Source organism: Saimiri boliviensis, chromosome 3 (genome assembly GCF_048565385.1).
Source record: "Saimiri boliviensis isolate mSaiBol1 chromosome 3, mSaiBol1.pri, whole genome shotgun sequence".
NCBI classification, from domain to species: Eukaryota; Metazoa; Chordata; class Mammalia; order Primates; family Cebidae; genus Saimiri; species Saimiri boliviensis.
This window is the reverse complement of record NC_133451.1, coordinates 173597599-173622798: the sequence shown is the minus strand read 5'-3', so window position 1 is coordinate 173622798 and position 25200 is coordinate 173597599. Positions and strand designations below refer to the sequence as shown.

Below are 25200 nucleotides of genomic sequence, written 5' to 3'. Positions count from 1 at the left end.
ACTGTCTAAATGATTTTGTTTGAATCCAATTAAGTATGATATCAAAAATTATAAAATCAAAACTGCAATGAGAATTCATCTTACCCAGTTAAAATGATTTTTTATCCAAAAGACAGGTAATAATGAATGTTGGTGAGGATGTGGAGAAAGGGGAACCTTCATACACTGTTGGTGGGAATGTAAATTCGTACAACCACTATGGAGAACAGTAGAGATTCCTCAAAAAACTAAAAATAGAGCTGCCATACAATCCAGCAATTCCACTGCTGGGTATATATCCAAAAGAAAAGAAATCAGTGTATTATCAGTGAAGTGATATCTGCACTCTCATGTTTACTGCAATGCTATTCACAATAGCCAAGATATAGAAGCAACTCAAGGGTTCATCACCAGATGAACGGGGAAGGAAAATACATACGTACACACAATAGAACACTATTCAGCCACAAAAAAGAATAAAATATCATCTGGGCATGGTAGCATGCACCTGTAGTCCCAGCATCCAGGGAGGCTGAGGTGGAGGAATGCTTCAGCCCAGGGAGTTCGAGGCTGCAGTAAGCCCTGATTGCCCCAGTGCAGTCCAGCCTGGGGAACAGAGTGAGATCCTGTCTCCAAAAGAAAAACAAAAAAAAGAATACATAATAAAATTCTGTCATTTTTAACAACATGGATGGAACCGGAGGACATTATGTTAAGTAAAATAAGCCAGGCACAGAAAGACACATTTCACATGTTCTCTCTCATATGGTAGCTAAAAATTAAAACAAATGATCTCATGGAGAGAGTAGCATGATGGTTATCAGAGGCTGGGAAGGGTAGTAGGGAGGAGAGAATAAAGTAGGGACGGTAAATGGGTACAAAAACACAGAAGGCACAAGATCTAGTTTTCCGTGGCACACAGGGTGACTATAAGTAACAATAACTTATTGTATATTTAAAAATAACTAAAAGAGTGGAATTGTAATGTTCCTGACACAAAGAAATGATAAATGTTTGAGGCAATGAACACTCTAATTTTCCTGATTTGATCATTACACATTGTATGCCTTTATCAAGACATCACATGTACCCCATAAATGTGTACAACTATCATGTATGTACCCATAATAATTTTAAAAAATGCAAAAGAATTACCATAATTATTTTAAATGAAAAAGGCACTAAGAAGAAAATAAGGTACAGTTTAATTCAGAATAGCATTCCTTAGCAGTGTTCAACCTACTTCAACAACACAGCCTCGCAGTTAACACTGTTGCTGGACGTTTACTGTTACGTGTGACCAGCATGACACATCTCTTTAAGGAAAGAGGATTTAAATAAGTTATGTGTAAAAGGCTGGATAAAGGTGAAACACTGTAAGACCTGGATTATTTTGGGGTTGTAGCAATCAGATTAGCTATAGGATATTCCATTCATAAATCCATTCATTCACTTCACTGAGTCATCCACTTCTTGTCAGATTCCATATTTATTCAACTCCTAGAAAGTTATCCATTGTACTAAAATGCTGGTAAATAGAAGAATTGCAAAGTACTAATTATAACTTGCAGTCTTGTAGAGAAATTAAGAAATGGACAGGAAACAGTAAGGGTGCATTGTAAGTATCTCAAGAATGATGTAAAGTGTTGTGGCCGGTCTGAGGAGGAAGACATGGCTTTCAATAGATAAGGGATGGTGGCATCTGTCCTGGAGTACCGGACAATTGGAGTAGCAAAATCACAACGGGATAGACTTTTTTACAGAGCAGTGATTCATACAAAGGATACCTTGACTGTTAGTTTGTGACTGGAAACTGTCAGTCAGAGCTGAGGAAAGGAGTCCTGCCCCTGCCAGCTGCTTACCGTTCCCTGGTGTTGGGGCTGACACTTCACGTGCTCATATAGTCTGATTCCATGCTGTCCACTAGGATTGGGTGGGTTGCTGGGCAGATAATTTTGGCATTTCTCCAGATGCACATGATGAGCACACCACCTCAGCAGTTGCTAATAACCCAGAGAATCCTTCTTTCATGACTTATTTTGTCTCCTCATCTTATTTTTTGACGTATTTTGGTGAGCTGATCTACTACCTTCTCAGGCAGTTCCAGCCTTGGCAAATTCACTGTGTAGCTGTCTCACATCTGATAGCGCAAACTGAGGCAAGCTCACATGCTACCGGGCTGCCTAGGTATTTCCTTTATGCAACTTGTTTAAATCACCCATTCTGATCCCTGTTGCTAACCCACCATGGCTGAACTTGGATGCAGTTCTGCCCAGCTTTGCCGAAGCATAACTATGGAAAGGCTCTTGATGAATTTCGACCTAGGGAGGGACATGAGAGGAAAGAGAAATCGTCTAATGGAAGAAAGCGCGCCAACAAAGACATGTGCACGAAAGACTGCCAAGTGTGAGGGGTGGGAAAACAGAGTTCAGCCTGGTTGAATGTGGGAATTGGGATGGGAATGGTGGATCATAGGCTCCTGTTTTTCAGCTTGCAGCTCTAGTTGTGTTTCTCATGGCTCTATTTTTCTAAGCAGAAGGAGCATTTGAAAGTGACTGCCATTTAAAATAAAGTACATGTTGCATTTGTAATATGTGAATTATGAGTATGAAAACTGACAATTAAATGAGAGTGATATACTTAACTGAAGTTAATTAGATCTGTTGGCACACCACTAGAAGGACAAATATGATATTTAATATATCACTCTACTCCAGACCTGTCCAATTAAACTTTTGGCCATGATAGAAATGTTCCATATCTGTTGTCCAAAACCAGCTACTAGTCACATGTAGCTACTGAGCACTTGAAATGGGCTAGTGCAACTGAAAACTGAATTTTAATTTTGTTTAATTTCAGTGAAATTTAATTAAACACCCCCCCACCACCACCGTGAGCTAGTAGCTACCGTATTGGACAGGGAAGCTCTAAACAGGGTCTAAACATGGAAATGATAGCACTTAAGAGCTGAAGTAGACCTTAAAGTTTACCTGGCCTGAAACTTTGATTTGCAAGTGGGAAAATGGCAGCCCAGAAGGTGAAACATCTTGTCCAAGGGCACACTAGTAGGAACTGGCAGAACTGGAACCCGGTATTTGGATGTTCTGGCTTCCAGCCAGAACTTGATTCCAACATGCTGTCTCCCCAGTTGTGACAGCAGGGCTGTGGATGGACTGAGGTAAGGATGGTGGGTTGGTAGATTGAGAAAGTAAGGCCACGCACATAGTCTTTTGAATCAAACAAACAAGGATATTTGCTGTACATGGTACCAGACACTGAGATCAGCAGAGAGGGTGTTGTGGGGTGAGGAGGGCCTGAAAAATGGCATAAGGAATCCGTTCTGAAAAGCAGGATAGTGATAGACTATATATCTTTATATCTATCTCTCTATATAATCTATTCAGTTTTCTCAATTGGATTTCCCAAATATGTGTCACTTGTATATCTGGCTGTCACTGGTACAAGGTAGTCCAAATGGATAGGGTGTGCAAACCCCAGATGGGGCCATGAAAATTTAGGGAAATCTCTGGGGAGTGGTCAGGGAGCGCTTTGGTGATAGGACAGGCTTGACAGAAGGTAAAAGAAGACATTAAGATCATTCAAATTTAACCATGGCTGATATGAAACAAACTTCTTATCCAGAGTTGGTTTTGTATTCTTGTTTTCTGTATTAACTATATGTGTTTACTTCTTCACCATAATCAACTATATTGTCCCTGGAATTTTAAAATGTGAAAAGAATGTGGTTTGTTTCAGTACTGCTTTTCTGTAGAATGGTGATTTTATAGAACTAATTAATATTGCAGTTACATTATTAGACACAGTAAGGTAAATGGTGACAAAAGACCATATATTTAAATTAGGAGAAAATTAATGGCTATTGTTATCCTGTAGGCATAGGTGGGAGATCACATCTTCTCTTGGCTTGTTAAAGTCTTAACCTAGTACTACATGACAATATCTCCAGAGATTTTTTTCCCCCCATTTGTAGGGATAACAAATGAGATCCAAGTGCTCATAGAACATTCCAAAGAGTCAACAGAGAGAAGTGGAAACTATTAGAAACATGATTGTGTTTGCAAAGGGAGACATAAACGTAAGTAAAAGGGGGAATGAAGAGTCATCTGTTCCTTATATTTGAAGTCCTTATTGTGGATAGTGCTTACAACTTTTTTTTTCTGACTTTATACAGGTAATACATGCTTATTGTGTTCAATAAAAGATAAAAAGCAGCTAAAAATCACTCTTAATCCCACTCAGAGATAACTATCATTCATCTTTCTTTCCCTTCTTTGCAAATACCCAGTTTTAAATGTTTAAGTAGTTAATATTGTATAGAGTGTTGAATGAAAAATTATCACTTAATCTTAATTGGGTTTGGTATGGAGGAATTTTTGAGGGAAAAATTTTCATTAGGGAAGCCTATGCAAGATGGGGAAGCCATGTGGTGTTTTCTGCCTCTGTAGGTCTTTAAGGATGGTAGTAAATTACATCTTGTAATCACTAGTTAATGAATTCCTACAGTTTTCTTTGTTGACATACTTTGGTAAGGGAGTAAAGTAATCTAGATTGGTACCTTATTCAATGACTAGCTGTTGATTTTAACCACCCATCAATCTTCTTCAAATGCTTTATGTACCCACCCTTAAGTCACCAGGGGCCAATTCAGAAAACACGGGATGTCATCAGTTGGCAGGGACCAGAAATCTCCTACTGTCTCCTCCTTTGCTTAGAGGGATTCAATTTTGTCTAAGGAGATTCTGGAGTAGACTTTGAAGGCCTTCTCTTTTCAATGAAACTGAGTCACATAATCATGTTGTCTTTATTATATGGATGTTTCTCATGCCATGTAAATGGTTAAAAATAACTTCACATATTGTTTTGTTCCATCTCCAGAAGGACTCTCTGGTTTGGCAGTTTGGTAATTTTCTAGTGTTTATTTCTGCTGCACATAGTCAGTTGGAAATAATTGCTAAAAATGTTGGATCCAACTTGGGTAACCTAAAATGATACTCAGTATTTATTAATCCTGAACTTTATAAATCAGTTTTTCATCTTCAGAGGCATTTTTTAGATGTTGTTTCCTGCATAATTATTACTTCCTTTGATCTCATATTACATTTGGTCTTTCAGATAAGGGAGACTAATAATTCCTTAGCTATAACTTCAATAGCCCAGATAACTATCATACATTGTGTGACATGCAATTCATTATTCAGTTGTGAATAACCACTGCGATCCTATATTACATGTTTTACAACTCATGCCTTCCTAGCTCATGGAGCTAATATAATGCTTGTGACTATTTTTCTTTCCAGGCAGGATAAGACTCCTTATATTGTTTAGTGGCAAGTAATATTTAATTTAAAACATGTTAAAACACCTTAGTAGAGGAAACTAACTGCAATGAAGTAAATTTTCACATGTAGCTTAATTATTTTATTTTATTCTCTCCGATAAAGGGGCCTCCTCTCTTTGATGTGTCCAGTAATTCTTATTATTGCCTTTTGGGTAAACTGGATGAATTTGCAGAAGTAAGATTCAGCTTCAGAGATCTCATGATCAGCATTTACTGATGTTCCATCATTCCTCCTTTATCCATTTTATAATGTACCATTGAGTTATTTGCCTGGTATAAAGACTTCTTTGGAATGTAGCAGAAGACAAAAGATTGGTTCAAGATCTAATCACATACTTAAGGACAATTTTCCTACAGTTTTCAGTTCACAAAATGAAGGGTTAGCAGTCTGGAGATGGCTGGAAGAGCAGTTTCCCAATTTTGAGTCTTTGGCAAGCTGAATTTCCACCTGCTAAAATTTAACAGTGTGGAGATTGTTACCCAGTGGGTATTTTTGCAACTCTCTGTTTGGTACTCAATAAAGCAGACTGTATTACTGTGCTGAAAAAATGTAACTTGCTACTCATTGGAGTATTAATCTATCAAAATATTTCCTGGACTTCTTTTACAAATTAACAAAAGAGCTATTATACATTTACGGTCAGAAAGCTCTTAGTTCATATTGATATTTTTAATTCCTTCATTGAATGGTTTTACTTTCTTGCTTAATGTAGACATTATTTTCAGATTATTAGTGAACGAAGAAAAGGTTAATTTGTAAGTTGAAATGGATTTTTGTTACAGACTGAAAAGCCTTTTTGTAGCCCAAGAACATTTGTTTCCCTGGACTCTGTTTCTCCTACCAACACGTCCCCAGGACCCAATTGCCCTCAAAGGAGACTCCCCTGTTCCTTCACTTCTACTTTTGATCAGTCAAGCAGCTACTCTGTCCATCAGCTCCCATGTTAGGGCCATTTGATTCCCAAACATTTTAGCAAGGATGCAAATGTTTAATATGATTGCAAATGAGAAAGCATGACTAGAGTGTAACATTTTCTGGCATAGACATCAGAATTGAAGTTTGGTCACTTACAATGTACATTTAAACTCCAGCTTAAAAAGCTTTTTATTTTTTTCTTCAGAAAAATCAATTGAGATGATAATACACAGTAGGTTATTTTCTAAATGTCCATATCTAACATAAAAATTCAGATCAGGCTAGGCGCGGTGGCTCACGCCTATAATCCCAGCACTTTGGGAGGCTGAGGTGGGCGGATCACGAGGTCCAGAGTTTGAGACCAGCCTGGCCAACACAGTGAAGCCTTGTCTCTACTAAAAATACAAAAAATTAGCCAGATGTTGTGGTGGACACCTGTAATCTCAGCTACTCGGGAGGCTGAGGCAGGAGAATTACGTGAACCTGGGAGGCAGAGGTTAGAGTGAACCAATATAATGCCATTGCATTCCAGCCTGGGTGACAGTGCGAGACTGTCAAAAAAAAAAAAAAAAAATCCAGATCAAATTTATTTTTTAAAATTTGTATTTGCCCAATCATTTCTTGGAACTGTATGTAGTAGTTGTTGTTTTCAACTCTTTTTGTAGAAAATTTTTAGCAGAGGGGGTTCAAAGTTTGTTTAAACTTGGAAGATAATTTTCCAAAAAAACCCAAAAATCAAGTATGGACAAATTAACCTAAAGACACATAAGAAGAGTTGCTTTAAATTTTGCTATCTTTTATTTCTCTTGCTGAAATCCAATTTGTTGGGGTTTGTGTGTGTGTGTGTGTGTGTGTGTGTGTGTGTGTGTGTGTGTGTGTAGGGTTTGTGTGTATGCATGAATATTGAAAATAAGAGATTTTAATGGCAGAAATGACTACAGTGAATAAGACCAAATTATCAGGCAAGTTGAGGCTGTGTAGAATTAAATGATGGTTGATCTTGATACCAATTCAACAATAATTTGAAAAAATATAATGATAAATTTTTACTTTGTCTATGTAGCTTCAACTTAAAGTGCGTAGTAACCTAAACCCACCTAGACAACGTTTTGTAAGAATGAACTCTATTCTTAATAATAACCTTTTCATTAGCCTCTTCTTTCTAATTGCCCATGTGGACTGTTTGCTGTGTTGAACTGTCAAAATGCTGACATGAAAAAATCAAGAGTTATAGAATCGAAGACCTCAGTTCAGAGTTTTATTTTTAGGAGACTTTGGAAAAGTCATGCAGCTTTTCTGAGACACAATCATTTCTTCTATAAAAGGGGTGAATAATATCACCTACCTCACAGGGCTGTTGTGAGGGCAAAAATTAAATATGTGAAGTGTCCAATAATAACTGGAACTTAGTAAGTATTAAGGATATTGTGTGTTTGCAGAATATGAAATATGAATGATAGTGATTATTGGTTAAACCGTTTTTTTTTTTTTTTTTTTTTTAGCTATTTTTTGAGATGTGGCTTTTATTTTATTTTATTTTGAGACACAGTAGCTTTTCTCTGTTGCCCAGGCTGGAGTGTAATGACACGATCTCAACTCACTGCAACCTCCGCCTCTTGGGCTCAAGTGATTCTTGAGTCTCAGCCTCCTGAGTAGCTGGGATTACAGGCACCTGACACCGCGCCCAGCTAATGTTTGTATTTTTAGTAGAGACAGGGTTTTACCATGTTGACCAGGCTGGTCTCGAACTCCTGGCCTCAAGAGATCCACCTGCCTTGGCTCTCCAAAGTGCTGGGATTACAGGTATGAGTTACCGCACCCAGCCGGCATAGATCTTAAATGTATTTTTGCACTAATCTCATTAATTGTCAATATGGCCCCACAACATGTATTTATATGATTGTTTATTAATGTCATCTGATAAATTGAAATGAGGAAAAGAAGAATAGAGAGTACACTTACAAGAAGCTTACTGAAGAGGGGCCTGGCTGTCCTCAATGTTTTCTTTCTGGAGATATCTAAATGCGTTTCTGATTCCTTACTGTGCAGTGGCTATTTTCTCAAATATTTTTATTGTGGACTCTCTGGGGGCCTCCTCACACCATGGGGTCCACCACCCACACAGCACGCCCCCCCAGGACATTATGCAGTTCATTTCCTTTCTAAAGTTATAGTAAATCTCAAAGGCCTGAACAGTGGAGAGGGCTGGAGGGGAGAAGCAGTTAGCCTGGGCTGCCACTCCCCTCGGAGCTCAAGATGCTCATAGTAAGGTCTCCCTGACCTGCTCTGACATGCCTTGTGCCCTCTTTGTGGTCGGAAAGGCTCTGCCTTCTGTTTGGAAATCACTTATATGATATGCCCAAAACTCTGAAGAAGAAAGGGTTATGTCAAGAATAGACCCGGCTCTCATTTGGAGGTTGTTCAAACCACCCCAACTGGCAGGGGAGTGTCTTGAAAGGCACTCAAGGCACTCTCCTGCTGATTGGGGTGTCCCATTGAAGGCTGAGACCTCAAATGCCGCAGCCGCTCGAGCTACATCACCCTATTTCTGTCCATGGTGGGCACTACTTTAAGGGATGAAGCTCTGGGGCCTTTAGATCTTTTTGCCTCTTCCTTCTCAGCAAGTCACTCCATTTACATAATTGTGAAGAGGCTGGTACTCGAAACCTGGGAATCCTTGCCAAGTTGTATGACCTTTAGTCATACAACTTACCATTATTATTTATTTTATTTTTTAGAGACAGGTCTTGTTATTGTCACTCAGGCTGGAGTGCAGTGGCATGATTGTGGCTCACTGCAGTTTCCATGTCTTGAACTCATGAAATTTTCCCACCTCAGCTTGCTGAGACTACAGGCGCACAGCATCATGCCTGGCTAATTTGTTCTTATTTTTATTTTTTGTAGATACAGGGGTCTCGCTATATTGCCTAGAGTGTTCTCAAGCTTCTGGGCTCAAGCAATCCTCCTGCCTTGACCTCCCAAAGTGCTGGGATTAGCGGTATACACCACCACACCTGGCCATCTTTATTGTTTAAAGCAGGTATAACGATACCTACCTCACATAGCTCTGTGAGCCTTAATGCAATAAGATGCTGTGTCTATTGCACTTGGCACATTGTATGTGCTCCCATTTTTATTGCTAATCACAACAAAATAACCAATAAAAACAAAAAAAATAATATTGACCTCAGAAACATGTACCTTTTCATACTTGAGCAAAGACAAATGACGTTGATGGAGACATGAGATGTGTTTCCCCTCTCTGATTCTGCTGGCCTCTGCCATTGGCAAGTAGGTGGAAGAATTGGGTTGACTGGTCCTACACGTGTTCCATGGCTTAAGCCACTGCTGGTTCTGACAATTGCAGGGAGCGCTGGCCGGGAGAAGGTGGCTGAGAGTGGCAGCATTTTGTTCGTTGGTTTCTCAATGAGCCATAACTCTTTCAGATTCACTGCTCACACATGGCCTGCATGCAGATCTGGCAGTTTCCATTCATGATGCAGGCTGGGAAGGTAGAGTCTGGAAAACTCATAAAAGCAGACTGAGTGGTAAAGGAAAATCAATCTTCTTCTGCTTTGGACCGAGTTGACGAGAATCATTCTCCCCGATTCTCCATAAATTGGAGCAAGGCTTAAGACACTAATCCTACTGTAATACCATTTGAAGACGAACACTGACATTTGTGACATTTAAATAACAGTTCAGGCCTGCTATTAAACCAGGGCCTCCAACTGTTTAACCTTTGCCCTTGTGTACTATTACCCTTGGCCCAGTGCATGCAAATGTACTTATTAATGCATTTCAGCTTTCTGATGCCACATGCTTATTTAGTTTTGCTGGATAACTTGCTTCATGGGAACTGCAGTGCACCATGCATGAAATTTGTTTTAAAACTTTTAAATGTGACACATTCCAAGCCTCTCTCAGAGATTATGTTTATAAAGCTAAAGTTCAATAAAAAGTTGAGGCAATTATCCAAAATCTTTCCATGGGCGGAGGAGTGTCTGTTTCTTGAACTAAAATTATTTAGAGAAATCCAAAGCCATTCATTCATTCAACAAAAGTTTGTAAGGGCTTTTTATGTACCACATACTATACTACATCCGAAATAAGGAAAATATACTCCCTGCCCTTAAAATGCTGTAGCTATGTGATTTTATGGCCCTACTAACATAGACACGCACGTTAATTTATATGTGTCTTCCTTTAGTCTTTGCCTGATGGCACATACAAAATCTTCACTGGTTTCAAAAACGCAGATTCTCATTCCACGCAGATATAATTTAAAAAATGTTAGTGTTAGCTGGGCGCGGTGGCTCACGCCTGTAATCCCAGCACTTTGGGAAGCTGAGGCGGGTGGATCACGAGGTCAAGAGATCGAGACCACCCTGGTCAACATGGTGAAACCCCGTCTCTACTAAAAATACAAAAAACTAGCTGGGCATGGTGGTGCGTGCCTGTAATCCCAGCTACTCAGGAGACTGAGGCAGGAGAATTGCCTGAGCCCAGGAGGCGGAGGTTGTGGTGAGCCGAGATCGCGCCATTGCTCTCCAGCCTGGGTAACAAGAGCGAAACTCCGTCTCAAAAAAAAAAAAAAAAAAAAAAAAAAAAAAAAAAAAAAAAAAATGTTAGTGTTGCCATTAAAGTCAATACTAACCTTTTTTCACCTCTTGGATGTTTTTCTAAACAGAGGAATACACTTTCTGTTATGTTCTTGATCATTACATACCATTTCTTAAGCATTGATGAATCTGCTTCACGTCTGACAGAGAATTAAGTTGCATCGTTTTACTATGAAGGTCACTTCAAGGTCTGAGATTCTGGTTGGGCTTATGTTAAGTAAAGCGCAGGCTGAACTGGCACGGATAGACCTAAGTTTGATGACTGGCTCTCCCAGTTTCCAGAAGTGCAAAATTCAGCGAGTTGCTTAACTTCTGTAAACTTCAGTTCCCTCATCCATAAGTTGGGTTAATAGTATGTCTGTTGCTGAATCGTTAGGAGGATGATAGAAAATAATTCTGGGAAGATTGCTAACATAGAGCCTGGTGCCCAGTTATTGCTGTTCTGGTCCCTACGCTTTAGAGAGCCCCCTGCCCCCTCTTCCCCCCAACTCCAGCCCTCTCCCAGCTCTGCCCCTTCTCTCAGCACAAGCTTTTCTTTTCTAGGTCAGTGGTTCTAAGTTTGCAGCAATCCTTCCACCACCTAGGAGGCATTTGGCAATGTCAGGAGACTGTTTTGGTTTTTATAATTTTTTTTTTTTTTCGAGACAGACTCTCACTCTGTCACCCAGGCTGGAATGCAGTGGTGCGATCTTGGCTCACTGCAACCTCTGCCCTCTAGGTTCAAACAATTCTCCTGCCTCAGCCTCCCGAGTACCTGGGACTACAGGTGTGCACCACCACACCTAGCTATTTTTTTTTTTAATTTTTAGCAAAGATGAAATTTTGCTATGTTGGCCAGCCTAGTCTTGAGCTCCTGACCCCAAGTGATCAGCCTGCCTTAGCCTCCCAAAGTGCTGGAATCACAGGTGTGAGCCACGGTGCCTGGTTTTGGTTTTTATAATTTTGAGTGGTGCTATAGCATCTAGTAGGTAGAGGCCAGGGATGTTGCTAAGCATTCTATAATGCACAAGAAAAGTTCTTTTTCCCCTCAGTAGGAAAGACTTAGGGCAGAAAATAAGTCCAGAGATTGAAAAATCCTGCTCTGAATCATGCTCTGGGTCCCAGCGACTCTGAAACACTCCCCCTAGTTAGTCCATTTCCAGGGTCTGTGCCTCTCCTCACCAGGGCTGATAGGGGGGCTATTTGAGAGGGCTGTGGACAATGGCTCTTGGTCCAGCCTTTTTGTGCCACCACGTTCCAATGTGGAGCTCCGAGGAGTCTGAGAATTCTAAATTGGAATCTGGCCTTCCAGGTTGTTATGAAGGTGTGCTTGTCAAGGTCAGAGGGTAAAACATTTTAGTTAATATGTTAGTAAGCTAGACTTAAAACTTAATTTTTAATTTTAATTTATTTTTTTGAGACTGAGTCTCACTCTGTTGCCCAGGCTGGAGTGTGGTGATACTATCTTGGCTCATTACAACTTCTGCCCCCCCAGGTTCAAGTGATTCTCCTGCCTTAGCCTCCCAAATGACTGAGACTACAGGCACCCACCACCATGCCTGGTTAATTTTTGTATTTTTAGTAGAGATGGGGTTTCACTATGTTGGCCAGGCTGGTATCGAACTCCTGATGTCAGGTGACCCACCTGCCTCACCCTCCTGAAGTGCTGAGATTACAGACGTGAGCCACGGCACCCAGCCTAGAACTTTAAATATTTTGATATTGGGTATGTAGGTCTTTGTTTGCATTCTTGCTCTGGACCCCCAAGAGTTAGCCATGGGCCTGCCAGTTAGATTTTTAAAACTCTGCATCCTTCCACCCTCATGGAGGGTGTTACTTGATTTCCATCTTTCAGGCTCAGTCCTAAGAGCTCACCTTTACTGGTGGCACATGATGCATAGGTGGCTCTAAGGCTACACGCCCACATGCTGAGGCTTACCACTGGTTTATTTTGGTTGCTGATTTGTTCCAGTTTCCGATCTTTTTTGGAGTTGAAACATTGAGAGTGATGATCTTCACAATGATTTTTTTTCGAGGACTCTACCTTCAGCTCAGGCTTGGGCCTCTGGCAGACATGTTAGTATCATCTGATCCAGGCAGGGGCCTTCAGAATCTCTTCCAGGGCATTTGGAATTGATGTGCAGAATCAGTGTCTGTGAGTGGCTATAGCTCAATGCTACAACTGTGAGAGTTGCTGTTGGACAGCCGTCTTTTACCAGAGGAAATGGTGGTGTAGAGAGAAAGGGAGAGAGAGCCAGGTGCAGTGGCTCACACCTCTAATTTCAGCACTTTGGGAGGCTGAAGTGGGAGGATTGCTTGAGTCCATGAATTTGAGATCAGTCTGGGCAACATGGTGAGACCCTATCTCTGAATAAAAAAAAAAAAAGTAAAAATTAGCTAGGCACGGCGACATGTGCCTGTAGTCCCAGCTACTTGTGAAGCTGAAGTGGGAGCATCGCTTAAGCCCAAAAGGTCAAGGCTGCAGTGAGCCATGATCCTGCTACTACATTCAAGCTTGGGCAGCAGAGCAAGACCCTGTCTCAAAAAAAAAAAAAAAAATGGTGAGGGGTTGGGGGTGAGGAGAGTGAAGAGAGGGAGAGAGAGATTGAGAGAAACTGCCTGGCTTCTTGATGGATTTTCAAGATCTGGAAAGATCTCTGGGTTTTGCTAGACATCTCAGTTCCTTCCAACAAGTTCTCCTGTTTGCTTAAACTGGATTGAGTTGGTTTCTGCTGCATGCAACAATAAAGACCTTGACAAAGAGCCCATTTTCCAAGCCTCTCTTCTGGTAACTTGCCTTGAATCTTGGTGCCCTCCTTGCATGGGGGTTTGGGATTGCTCTCTCCAGGGCACCAGTAGCCAAGGCAGTGCATACAGCCTACTGCTGGATGTCACACTCTGCCTGCCAGCAGGACCCCTTCCCATTGGTTTAGTAGAGACTTGACTTCTAGGAGCTGTCTAATGTCAGTGGGTAGGTTCGCTTCTAGACCTCATCCCCTCCCACTTGCAAGAAACAGGAATATTCAGGCTACGTTCTTCAATGTGATATATTTATTTTATTCTGTATAGATTTGTAATTTGAAGATGTGTCTATATATTTCCAAATAACCAGTTAAAACTCCCCAAATAAATGGATAATTGCATTTGTAAAATGTATGAATAGTAAAAAAGCAATTTAACCTGGATATGTGCAGTTTATCGGAGCAATCTTGAATACATATTATTGCAGAAAACTAGTAGAATAATTAAGATGCTGGTACAAGGCCAAACTTAGAGGATATAAGTGTAGTTTTATTATTTCCAATTTTAATGATAGGAAAACTGAAGCTTCTGATAATGATGAAGGTGGAGTTGGAATTGAGGTCTCTTTGTTTCCAAAGGTATGAGAGTAATAGTAAGAAGCCCCACTTGGGAAACACAGAAACAAGTGATTTCTTGGGGAAAAAGGAATGTTGGGAATGACTATTTTTAAAAAATCTGTTTGTGTCATGAAAAAAATAGGTTCTAGAAAACCACTTAGAAATTTTGTTATGTTACTTAACAATTGTGGCCTGCAGGCTCATCTGAGAGACTTCTTCCTTTTTTTCTCTCTCTTTGCTTACTTGAGGATTTAAGGCAGCATCCGCAAGAGTCTGTGAATTCACTAATAGAGCCACATTTTTGTTAAGGACCAAAAAATTCTGGCCTTTAGGTCTAATGTAGTTAAGACAATGAATTGACTGGATTGCTCGTTGTCCCTCTGCCCTTGCTAATGATCTTTCAGTTTCCTCCCTCTGGTTTGTCTATCTTTTCCCTCTCATCTTTATCTAGCCTACTCACTCAGTGTCTACCAGTTTATTTGTGTGGATTTGTCTGAAGTTTTCTGTGGCTAAAACAATCATCTATGCTAATATTACTGTTAAGATGCCTTAAAAAAAAGTAAACACATTCTAAAAATCAATTTCTTAACCTCCTAAACATTCTATTTTTGTGTTTCCAGGCTTAGCTTGGCCAAAATCTTAAATTCAAGTGATGAATCTAATTACAGATCTACATACAAAAAAAGATGTTTAGAGTAAGTTTGTCATGATGTGGAGAATTCTGTGCCGACAGTTTTATGACTTAATTTTGTTTATTTCCAAAATTCCCAGTCTAATGGGCCTATCCAGGATCATGTCAAATAGGAAAGTCTTACCATGGTGTGGAGTAATTAGATTTTTCCCCCAAATTACTTTACTATATGTTTTAATCAACAACTAGCAAAATTTAAACTCTTACAATCCTACCAGCTATAAGAGAAAAGTAAAGGACTAATTAAAAGAGCGGCATCCACAGTAGAAAAAAAATGATGAATCTTTTCATCACTTAGCAGCTTAGAGATGCTTCAAATATATTGTTTTCTTTTTCCGCCTTGGAGTTATTTATTGCTCAGGGGGAGGTTGGACAGAACTGCTTTTGAAGTTAAACATCTTGCTTGGATGAGCAGATATGTTGCATCAAATCAAAGTAATAAAAAGACAAAATGCTTTATTAAATCTTCTTTATCACTATATTGTGCTCCAATAGGATGATCTAATTAAAGACACAGTTGAGCCTCTTTTCATCTGAAGAGGAGTTCACGGGCTTTCATTATTAAAAAGTTTGCTCAGAAACAAATACTTGGCTGTATTGCTTCCAAGTTTCTCAGCGGTGCCTCCTTTCTGTTTTGCTCTATTTGTTATGGAAGTCTTGGCTGCCACTTCATGGCTTGATACTACCTAGTCCTTTTCATCTTCAAAGTACCTGTGAGGCATTAACATGACTAATATTCATAATAACACTCTGAGGTAGGCACTGGACTTCTGGAAGTGCTGTATTCTTTTTGAAGATATGAAAACAAGAGAATTGAAAGTGGTGTCTACGTGAATGCTGTTGATGAACACTTGGCTTTCTGATTCTGAGTTCACAAATGTCTAAGCTGGCGCTTTGTCTCCCTAAGATATTGCTAATTCATTCTGCATAATGGGAGACTCCTTCAAGTCACCATACTCGTCACCATAATCCCCATCATCAAAAAATGTAGAAAAACTGGAGAGAACTGGACTAGTGATTGCTCCTGGGTTGCAATATTCTTAGATCATCTCAAGCATTCAAGCATTCACTAGGTGTTAAATTGTGTTTTACTTTTTTTTTTTTTTTTTGCATTATTTCCAAGTTCTGGATAATTTAGATTTTTTTTTTATAAGAAAAAGAATAAAGAAGAGGAAGAAAGAGAAAGAGGAAGAGGGAGAGAGGATGGGGGTATTGCTTTATTGTCCGGGCTTTTTTTTTTTTTTTTTTTTTTTTTTGAGACTGAGTCTTGCTCTTTCACCCAGGCTGGAGTGCAGTGGCCTGATCTCAGCTCATTGCAACCTCTGCCTCCTGGTTCAAACAATTCTTATGCCTCAGCCTTTCGAGTAGCTGGGACTACAGGTGTGCACCACCATGCCCAGCTAATTTCTGTATTTTCAGTAGAGACGAGGTTTCACCATGTTGGCCAGGCTAGTCTCGAATTCCTGACCTCGGGTGATCTACCCACCTTGGCCTCCCAAAGTTCTGGGATTACAGGCATGAGCCACTGTATCCAGCCAGTGTTTTACTTTAATTCCTGAATAACATTAGTCTTGCATAAAATGTCACTCAGATTTGGCTAGCTTAAGGGTCAAAAGTAGCAGCTGTGTATAGGTCTTAATTGACCAGCCAAATTGTTTTATGATTTTTTAAAAATTTGCAATTCTTGTGATGAGGTTTGTGCTCCCTCATTTACCATAGAACTTGCTGCCTTCTATTGTTTTACACAGAGTTGATTCCGTGTAATAGATGTTACCTGCACCACTACTGGAAGCATTTGAGTTTACTTAGTTAAATAGAGAAGAGAATGATTTTCTCATTTTCTTCAAACCAGGACAAATTTGGTAAGTTGGCAAAATGGATAAATTGTTGAATTTTCTTGACTTCATCTCACTCCTGACCAAAAATAAGCTCTTCCCTCTTCCCTTTCTCCATCAAATTCTCATTTTTCTTTTCCCTTTCTTCATCAAATTCTTATTATTTTTATTGCAGTTAGCATCCTTCAAGGAGAGTATTCTAATAAGGGAATCCACAGTGATGTAAATGACTGCACCAGCTTGACGTTTTACCCCTCCAGAGCTCCTGGAAGTTTAAAGAGGATAGTAACTACGGCTTCACCTCTGGCATCTGCCAAGTCAGTGGCGATATTTATAGGGACATAACTTTTGTTTTGCATGATTGTAATCTCTCAAATCAAATTATATATTTTTGATTATTGGCTTTTACACTGTGTATGTAAGGCAAGCCTTTACCCAAAAACCTATTTCTATGAGCCCATTCAGATTTCTACACCAGAATCTAGAAAATTGAAATAAATCAACAAGGAAATATTTAAAAAGGTAAGTCTACAACGTTGTTTATTTACTTAGGCTTCTTATCTTGTGTATGAAAACACACAAGAAGACACCACAAGGGAAGAAGATGTTTTGGGACAGAAAGCAAAGAAAAGCTACACAGACCCACTTCCATTTTTATTTCCATTCTGTATTGGATGCTGACCAGCTTGGCCCTGGGAGTTTCAGATGCAGATAGGGTGGAGATTTCCAGCTACGATGAATGATAAATGATCGCAGACGGAGGAGCTTGTCGGGGAACAGCATCTATGCGTAAGAAATGTGAAACCTTCCAGTTGTGACCTATTTCAGAACAGAACTGCAGGCTTGAGAGCGGACAGTGCAGAGAAGAGCCACAACCTCCCTGCATCTTCTTAGCCGTGTTCTTGGCAGCTTCGTTCTTTCCTGCCTTTAACTTCCCCTCTGTGGAGTTAAGTCAACCTAAGTCCTCAAGGGCTCCGGCAAGTGTAAAAGCAAGTCACTTCCTGGGACATGAGCATCTCAGTTAATTCCTTTGGACTTCCATTTAAAATTTTTTACAGGTTTTTAGCTTTCGTTTAACAATAATTTGTGATCAAGATTAAATTAAAGTTTATTTTATTTTTAGTGACATTTTCACAACTAGTTTGAACTTAGGTCTCCTGCTGGAGAAATATTTACAAAGAATTAACATCAAATTGCATGGTATAAATGTCATGCCATTCAACTATGTAAATAGCAGCCATGATGTTTAATTGAAAGTAAAACACTGGTAAAATGTAAACATCATTTTTGTTCCAGTTGCAATGATGTAGGCTTCAATGGCACAAATGAATGCAGTAACTGATGGTGGAAGTTAGAGTTTGTAACAGCATCCAATAACTCTCGTGTGTCTGGAAACCCTTTTTAGTAATTGCTGTGCTCTTCCATGCTGTTCAATCCACTTCTCAAAACACACTCATTTCTTGTCACAAAGATTGGCTGTTTGAAACCTTCTACACTGGCGCTTCAATATAGAATTCAGTGCACCTTCAGACATTGGATTCCTGCGCTCATTAAGCTATTTCCTGGGTGTAAATTAGATGTCTCTCTAAATTGCTTTATTTTCTGAGGCCACTAAAATTACACGTGACACCCTATGGCATCAAATTATGCTTAGCTATTTATGTAGCTGTAACTTTGTACTGCATAGTGCAACCTCTGCAAAACTTTCACAGGTCATATCTTGACCAGTATAATATGGAAGCTGCATGCTTGGTTGTGGTATAAGGAATGTATAATTACATTGGTTGGGGACAGTTTTCTAAATACATCTTTTCTTTGAAAGGGGTCCTTTATTCCAGATTTATGAGCTGTAATATGTGGGATGAAATTGTAATACGTTTAGATCCCAACTTCGGTGTAGGTGGAAGATTATATCAATGATCCCAATGATTACACAATTTGTCTTTAAATTACATTAATAATGAGCTTCTATTACCTTTCTTGAAAACCTGTAGCCTGAAAACAGTAACTTACTGTGAAGGGCATAGATCTAAAACCAGACTTCTTATGTTACCTGTGAAATCTTTGACAAGTTACTTTTCTACCACTTGGCTTTCTCATCAATGAAATGGACCTGAAAACAATGCCTAGTTCATTGGGCTGTTGTAAATTTTATGCAGTAATATGTGTACAGTGATGAGAACGGTGCTTGGCATGGTGAATGTTACATATATGTGATTATTATTCATTTAATTAGTTAATATTTATTAAGCATTTAATGTTTTATCATCTACTAATATACATTGCCTTTCTACATTATTATTATCTTTTATGGAAAACAATTCTGCAAGGAAGTAAATCTGATTACAAGTTCTCATTGTTATTTCTCTATAGTGAAGAATTAGAATATGATGAAAATGTGCTCAGATGTAGCAAAATTTTTAGTATAAACACTTTAAAAAATTTAAAAAGCAGTATCTGGACTTCGGTAAGCACATATGCAAAGAAGTATTAGTCTGACCATTTTGAGGTGGAAATGAATATTTATTGGAATAATAATATTTCAAAATGTATTATTGTGTTTAAAAATAGATTATAACACAGCAGGCACAGAATGTTTCCACTTTTTTAGTAAAAAAGTAATGCCTATGGATGCACAAATAATATTTTGACCTTTAAAAAGTTGATTTTATTATACTCAGATGGTAAAAATATCACCAAGTGTAAAGTTCTATGTCAAATTGCATTTTTGTCCTTATTTAGTGAAATGTTTATATGCAAATAATACTTTCACATTTTATGTCTTATACAAAGCAATTGAAGCTATAAATTTATGGGAATCACCTAACGTAAAAAAGCTCAAATGTTGGAATTGAGTTTAATATACTGTATTCTTTTTTGTTGAGAAATGGCCAGATCTTGTTTTCTGGCTTAAGGGTCAAAGATCCCAAGATAGACTATTTTGTTCCCTGTTATAGCCATGTCTCTCTCTATGACTGGAATAAAGTAAAACCCAGGAATTATTTTATGACCTTCCTTATTGCAGCAAAGACATTGGTGTGAGGCATATTTACTTTGTTTTCCATCTAAGGAATTTCATTTCTGAAGCTCAGAGTGGACTTTGTCAGAAATAGAAAATTATTTCCCCAATTCAAAGGTTTTTTGAAGAACAAATGAAACTAGCACATTTATAGGACAGATCCTCCTTCTCTCTTCCCTGAGATGTCCGTGTAATTTAGATTTGGGCCATCAGCCACTGTCTTTTTGGACTTTGAGTCTTGAGGAAGGAAAGGAATAAGCGGGTAGTGGATGGAGAGAGGGCCTGGTGTTGCAATGGAATTGGGCTGTCCTGCCTAGCCTGCCTGGCTCCCAGCTCTGTGGGACTCCTGGGTTCCAAACTATTTTCCCAGCCTGGTCCCTCAGCCTCTCATCATTTCTGCAAGCCTCCATATGCCTCCATTCAATACTCTTTCCACCTTTTTTTCCTTATGATAATCAGAGTAGATTTCTATCACTTGCATCATTTTACCCTGAAATTACCAAGGCAACCAATAGGAACTAGTCTTAGAGTGATGTAACCTTTAAATAATGTTTTATTTGAAACTATTCTAATAGCTACCGGAAGCTGTATCAATTATATGCTTCTGTAGGAGCTAATAAATAAAATTTGTCCAAATGTATTTGCTTTTGGCAGTCATTTCTCAATCAACCAGTGATGGCACATACGGTAACTCGATTCTGTGCTTTCAGAATTTGTGCTGCTATTTGGGAATTTGAACTTTGACATTATTGGAATGAGCAATTCTAATGTTTTGGGAAGGTGGGGAAAGGTAAATCAACAGGCATGTAATTGGTTTCAATACTGTGCTTTTCAAAAGTGAAATGTTTGCAATGGTGTTATTAGCTGAGATACTGTAGATAGTTTTACATGTCGGGAACAATTAACACGTGTCCTGTGGGTCTGATTACTAGCATTAAGGAAGTTCTGCTCTGTGTAAACCCCAAAGCAAAGCCTCCAGGAAAGTTAAAGGTCCCTGTTCTACCATTAAAATGGGAAAGTAATGTGCCCTTTTTTGATTGACTATAAACTTTGACTTGTGGGACTTTGTTCTCCAAGGTGAAAACAAACATGAGTACAACACAAGTTGTTTTCCTTAAAAATTCAACCGTTAGCAGAAACCATTTATCAGAAAATTTCTTAAAATAAAACTAAATCAGTATTGCTTATGGCTAGCACAGGAAAAAAACAAGTTATAAAGCCAAAGTGGCTATTTTCCTATAAAATACAGCACAGAAAAATTTTTGTATGTTTAGGACATTGCCCAGAAGACTGATAAATTTGATATTTGACGTGTGAAACCATTGGAGGCATTGCATGAAAAGTTGTAATTATAAAAGATTTTAGGAGTAATTAAATGATTGAACGTAAATTTATGAGATGTCCTGGTTTTTATGTGTCATAGATCCTTGAAATACAAAAGTAATTAGGTGAGATTCACACAAACACAGTAAATTAAATGTATTGCTAGTAACGTAGAGTAGTATTCGGATTCTCCATTATGTGTGAGTAGAAGGAGAGTCGTAAACCTGGCCTTCTGCTCCCAGCTTCTTTTTTTTTGAGACGGAGTTTCGCTCTCGTTACCCAGGCTGGAGTGCAATGGCGCGATCTCGGCTCACCGCAACCTCCGCCTCCTGGGTTCAGGCAATTCTCCTGCCTCAGCCTCCTGAGTAGCTGGGATTACAGGCACGCGCCACCATGCCCGGCTGATTTTTTGTATTTTTAGTAGAGACGGGGTTTCACCTTGTTGACCAGGATGGTCTCGATCTCTTGACCTTGTGATCCACCCGCCTCGGCCTCCCAAAGTGCTGGGATTACAGGCTTGAGCCACCGCGCCCGGCCCCAGCTTCTTTCCTAACACCAAGTAACCTGAGGCCCAGTTTCCTCGCATGTAAAGTGAAAAAAGCATGGACTGCAGGAGTTCAGTCTTCCTATTAGCTATGAAAAACTCCACGATCCTAAAGTTAATCTTTTAATATATATAATCTTATTATTTATTTTTATGTTTTCTCACTCATGGACTCAGGCCACAAATACGTTTAATCTTTTGTGTAGTTGTTTGATCATGTTTTTCTTTTCTCAAGATGAAGGAGAAAAGGAACAGAAAGAAGTGTGATGTCAAAGTAGACAGTCTAATTCAAAATGTCTTGCCTCTGAGTGGATTTAGGAAGGCAGAAACCCCTTAGTTTATGTCCTTCCAGTCCGCAAAAGACAGGTGGGAGCCTTGTTCCTCTAGCGACTATCACCCAAGGCCAACAGTAAGTTTCTTCATAGCACGGGGAAATCCTGGTGTCAAAATGGAAAGTGCTGGGTTAAAGAGGGAGTTTCTTCCTCTGTCACAAAAAGCCTTGTGGCTCTGAACAAATGCTGTAGCTTCGGTAGACCTGTTATCTTCCAAAGCGGGGGGACGGCTTCCCAGCTCTTTCTTTCATCCAAAGAAGCTGTGTTTTGAGTATAATGAACTAATTTACCTGGTATTTTGAGGTTAAATTTTCTTTAATTTGCCCAAAATACGATCATTCCGAGTTAAAATAGAGATAGCTCCAAAATCGAGACCAAGTTTCTCATTTTAAACTCCCCCAGGCCATGGCTGAACCTTCCCTCCAAGAAAGGAAAGGAAAGAGCTAGGTAAATGGTCAGGCGGACTGTAAAGCTGTTGGGAAGATAGAGAGATTAGATGTTTCTCTACCGAAGGCAAGAAAGTTGTAAGAGGAAAGTGAAGGGGGGAAAAAAAATAGAGGCACAAGAGAAGAAGTGGGGGAGGAAGAAGGAAATAGAATAAGGGCAGCCCCTCCTGGCGGGTCTTTGAAGTGAGGCCAAAACTACCGCAAAGGACTGTGGGAGACGAGGTCAAGACAGAAAGTAGATGGAGACCCTCTGCTCAAAGGTTAATAGTTATGTGTCAGAAGTGTTTTACCAGAGTAAAATGCACTGTGCATTTTTAGATACTTTTTAGAGGAGTAAACCAATTCTGTGGAAGTTTCCCAAGGTCTTTAGGAAAGAGGAGTTCCATGGTTTATAACCTAAAAAAAAAATAAAATAAAATAAAAGATATTCTGTAATTACAGAATCTGTTTTAATTTGCAATAACAACAAACTATGGAAGAGGCCTGGTATTTCATATTTAAGACAAGTTCAAAACAAACGGATTTTATTTTTACTTTGGGTTGCAAGGGGTGGGCGAGTGAAGCCGCTGATCGTGATCTAGAGAGGCTGTTAATTGCTCACCAGCATCTGCTCTGTTTCTCCAAGTTCTGTACCATGCAGCACTGTAAATTATGAATGAGAAAGACGACCTTTGTTCTTCTTAGGACTTCTGACTCCTAAGCCGTGCTAGACAAAGGCCATAGCCGAGGTGAATTTAAGTCAGCTTTGGCAAAACCCATTTTGTTGTTCAGATAGCCGAATAGATGGTTATGCAAAATTAGCAAAGGTTACTATGGAAACATGAAGAAAGTTTACCAAATGTAAACTTTCTTAGGAGACAGTAGCTCAAGAGGTATTTCCTTGAATGAGTTATCCAAAGGGCTTCAAATCATAAGTTCCAGGGAGATAGTTTTTCGTTTTGTTTTGTTTTTAAAATAAGAACACCAAACATTTTCCTTTGTGTTTGGCAGATTTCTTTGTGTGAAAGTGATGCGGTCCAGTTTTTATTTGTGTAGCTCTCCTGGAACAAGCGGTCATGCAGCCGCTCAGATGATTAAGAGGGTTCGCAGGAAACCTCCACCTCTGACTGTTTAATTTACCAGGACTTTTAAAAGCAAGGCTGATAAAATTCATAAATTTATCACATCTCTAGCAGTTGATGACACTCATCAAGTCTGTTCCTGAAACTCTTCGGTTCTGTGTTTTTGTAAAGCCAGGTCACTGATGACAAACCTAATGCAGAATGATCAAGTCATAACTAACTTTTAAATGTTTCCTTGAAGGTTAAGACCAGAGGATCTGAATAAAAAAGTAGCAGGATCCTTGCTCTGATCTTTCCTGACATTTCCTAAATCCACAAGGCAGAGGGCATGGTGCAGGGGTTGGAGAGTAAACTGTTCCATACTCAGCCCTCACTGAGGAGCAATGGCAAGCTAGTTTTTGCTGGCAGGTAAAGAAATAAACACACACACATTATGGGACTAGTATTTGATTTGCCCGTGGGTTTATTTTTAGTAAGCTTATCAAAAACATGTGTCTGCAAAGAGTATTAAAGATATTTATTATGCACAGGTATAATAAATAATCATATAATTGCAAAATGCTGAGATGCAAATTTCTATTGTTTGATGCATTTAAAAAAATGCTCTCATTCTTCTGGCTTTTCCCAGTACAGTTGTTATGGAACAACTGATTTAATTCCCTTTAGGATTATGAAGATGGTTGGAAGCCTGTTTAAGATTATGTTGCCTCCTCTTTTAATTGTTGGTCAACATTTTCAAATAGAATGCACTATATTATGTGCCTGATGACAAGCAAACTGCATGTTTCTTATAGAATGGCTGGTTAGTTGTCTTTGTAAAACCAAATATTATTCTCTGAAAAGCAGGTCAGGTAATGCTAGCCTTAGTTAATAGCTGTGGGTACCTTGAGCACTTCTCAAATCAATAATGACAGAGGTAGCCTGATAGCAATTTATGAACCACAGTCCTCTTGGGAAACATATTTCAAACCATAACTTCATCTAAACTGTTTATCGGCTAAGCTTGCTCAAATGTATGAAGTGTCAAAAAGTTTCTCTGACATTAGGCTTGTTATTGTCCTTTGATTTATGCACTTAAGCAAAATGTAGTAAATAAAAAGATTGTTTGGTGGTTTGGTATTTTAAGGAAATGATTAGAAACATTTGCCAACGCTATTCATTTTACACAGTTTTTTTCTTTCCAAATTACAAAAAAAGTGTTTCAATTCAGTGAATGACTTCACCATAACAGAATCTTAAATGATCATTATAGTAAGTGGAAATGCTGATGAAGTTACTATGATATATTTTTAAAACTGCAAAGTAAACATGTAATGCTCATATATAAAGCCTTTGTCTCTCTCTCCTTTAATTTTGTATGCCTGACAGTTTACAAAATATACCATTAATAATCTAAGGCACATGTATGTTTGTGAATTTACCTTATTAAAAACATGACCATCATATCTTAGTTGGTTTTTGCAGAAACTTTCATGTGAAAAATACAAAGGACAGTTCCCTTTGAAAGAATCCTTAAAGAAAATTCTTGGTTTAGACAAAACATTTTGACTTGCTTAGAAATGAAAATATTGACTTTCCAGATTTCTTGTCTTGATGATGGAATATTCTAGAGGCACCAAATGCATCAAAAGTCAAACTCTAAGACAAATCTATCTATCTATCTATCTATCTATCTATCTATCTATCTATCTATCTATATTTTGAGATAGAGTCTCACTCTGTCACTCAAGTTGTA

At 38.9% G+C, this 25200-nt stretch overlaps 2 long non-coding RNA genes across 2 annotated transcripts in view; both read left to right on the top strand.

Annotated features, from left to right (window-relative positions):
* Positions 1-25200, top strand: part of LOC101048910 (uncharacterized) — a 52597-nt gene that overhangs the window by 24676 nt on the left and 2721 nt on the right. The window lies entirely within an intron of this gene.
* Positions 1366-24477, top strand: LOC141584086 (uncharacterized). Its single transcript, XR_012517042.1, has 3 exons — positions 1366-4075; positions 16654-16767; positions 16916-24477. It is a non-coding gene; the product is annotated as an uncharacterized LOC141584086 (long non-coding RNA).